Source organism: Ptychodera flava, chromosome 3, assembly GCF_041260155.1.
Source record: "Ptychodera flava strain L36383 chromosome 3, AS_Pfla_20210202, whole genome shotgun sequence".
NCBI classification, from domain to species: domain Eukaryota; kingdom Metazoa; phylum Hemichordata; class Enteropneusta; family Ptychoderidae; genus Ptychodera; species Ptychodera flava.
This window is the reverse complement of record NC_091930.1, coordinates 15,785,382-15,788,270: the sequence shown is the minus strand read 5'-3', so window position 1 is coordinate 15,788,270 and position 2,889 is coordinate 15,785,382.

The following is a 2,889-nucleotide window of genomic DNA, read 5'->3' as shown; positions in this document are numbered from 1 at the left end:
CGTCTAGGATTACGTCTCATGTTTTCCTTCCCTTTCTTTTGATACGTATTACCTCTTACAAATGCCATTCATCATTTAGTCGTTTCCGTTTAGATGCAAGCCGATACAGTGATATATGATCAAACAGTTCCGTGCTCTTCTAATTCATTTCCTCCTTGTCCTTAGTAGAACCGCTGTGATTGGCTGATGCGACATCCAGCTATTGTACTAACAATTCGAATGATCAACGAAGCGATAAAAGTTGAACAAATATTTACAATGTACACTCAGTCTCAATTTTAGCAGGCTTGAGCGAGTTGTGTTCTCAGTTTCACTATGTTTCTAACTAAACGCAAACGCATTTTTAAAGAAGTGAATTTACTACAGCGATTCTGGTGCAGGATAAAGAAACTGGGTCATCTGTCAATAATAGACAATCACTGAGTTGCACTTGAGTGGCCACGCGAATAAAAAAGAGCGGCACCAATACTTCGGTCGTGCCTCTGACGTTTAATGTGGCTTAACATGGCTGCCACGCCTCTTTTACCATATATGAATATTTGCACATTTGCAAACCACTAGTATGCACGTAGAAATATGGAGTCAGGCGAAATGTATGGAAAACTCATTTTCCTTAATTACACGCAATTATTTTTTGGGAGTTGGTTACAAGCAAAACTGTAACTCTATCTCAGATACAAGACTTCAGATCAAAATTGCAGGGACTGCATGGCCGGGGTTGCATATGAGGGTATAATTATGGTCGATAATGGACAATAGCTAAGCAGCCGAAAAAATTAGAAGGTGACTTTTGAAATTTGAAAGGGTTTTCGACGAGCGTACTGTAAGGTATTTGAGACGAAAATAACAGATGCGCCGGTTTTTCATATTCACTCTGGTAATGATACCTTCTTTATGTAGAAAGTCTGATGATAGTTTTAGCTCTTCCTCTTTATACGAAAGAATGCGTCGAAGAAATTCTTGTCTAGAACATTGCTGGTCTTAAGCAAATTTTCTATCGCATTACTGCATGCAGTCGGTTTTTAAATTTCTTTCCACATTTTTAGAGGAAAGTATGATGCCATCGTGTTTTATGTATTAAAGTGAGCATGCTATCGAAAACGGATAAATGATATTTTTTCGTCTTTCCTGGTAACACAAAGGCCTAATCATGGACCCAAGACGAGTTGATAAAACATTTATAAAACAAATGAAATATCAAAGCAAGCTTTAAAAAGGGATTTTGTGTCTACTGCGTATATCACCTATAAACGTTCGATAGGACGTGTCAGAGTAACAAAACGTACAATGTTAACGAGATCCATCATTGATATTTACGCGAATAACTTTTAAAAATGCATGCTCGCTATAACGACATACGTGTATCGAAAAGTAGTCCGGATATGCAAACCAAACTGGTCATATGATATGAATGCGAAGTGACAACGACAACAACAACAACGAAGCATGAAGGTAGATGCGAGATTTGTATGTCCATAGACGAAAAAACGCTCAGCTATATGCCGCAATACTGTCCCGTGGTAAATTCTACTGTGCTGTACATCAAGATAGACATTTGACGACACTAACCAACCACAAAAATCAATAAACCAATCTTCGAAAGATCTATCGATCGCTTTTCCTATTAAACGGTTATTAGTATACTGAATTGATCAAAGCTATGTTGAATTTCTAATGAACTTACAAATCAATTTATCTCCCGCAAGTTTCATTTGATTGGTAAAGTCCCCTCTTCAACACCTACCCACTGTTATGTTGGAACTTTCTGATGTTTTGCAAGTGTCACGGCACAAAAGAAACGTTCAACAATATTCATATTGGTAGAAAATTGGCTAACTTTCAAATGCTGCACGGCTCAGATCAAAATCAATCAATATCCGAAAAAGTAGGACAGTACGCTAGCTTTACCAATATTTGCACAGATATTAAAGAAGATTGTACAAACCTCATCTTCTTTGGGGTAAGGCGGCGGCAACAACAACAACAACAACAACAACAACAAAAGGAAAACAAACAACCCCAAAACAATATATTTTAATGGTATATGATAAAGTTTGAAATCTATGATTATACTTTTTATAGCAAATAATTCTGAAAGAGTAGGGAGCTATTTGCATAGAATAGTTTTGAATCTTGACAGTAACGGCTGGATTGTCAGGTATGGCGCCCTCTATTGTCAAACTACGATTGCACCTACTTAGTGACAGAAAATGGGGGTACGTGTTTCTGCCATTTTTATCGATGACAGAGTCCTGATAACTGATAATGTCTTACAAACAAAAATACAGGCTCTTTGTCTTTCAAAATCACGTTGCCAATAAACATGGGTGCAATGTCATCAAAACACAACCGATCAGAATAGTCAGGTGGCTTAACAAAAATATCGTTACACGGATGACAAAAGTGCCAATTTGCTACAGAGGTTCGCATACATGTGTAGATCAAAATTAGCTATTGCTCCAAAAATTTGGGCCACCGGAAAGGCTCGATGACGTCATAAATTCAAAATGGCCGCCATTATATTGCTTAAAAATGGTAAAATACGGTTTATTCGGCTAGTTTTCAATATTTTTTGAATAAAGTGACACAAACATCCTCAATTACAAATACAACATAAAATTGATGCAAATCAATTATTATGATGACGTCATAAGGCCAAAATGGCCGACCAAATTCAAATGTCAGTCGTAACATTGTCTAAAATGTTAAAGCACTGTTATTAAGCCTGTTTCAGCATTTTATCGCCTGAACTGAAATCAAGACCCCAAATTACAGACAAAACATATAATTGATGCAAATTAATTATTGTGATGACGTCATAAAACCAAAATGGCCGCCGTCATATTGCTTAAAATGGTAAAATACTGCTAATTCAGGCAGTTTTTCAAT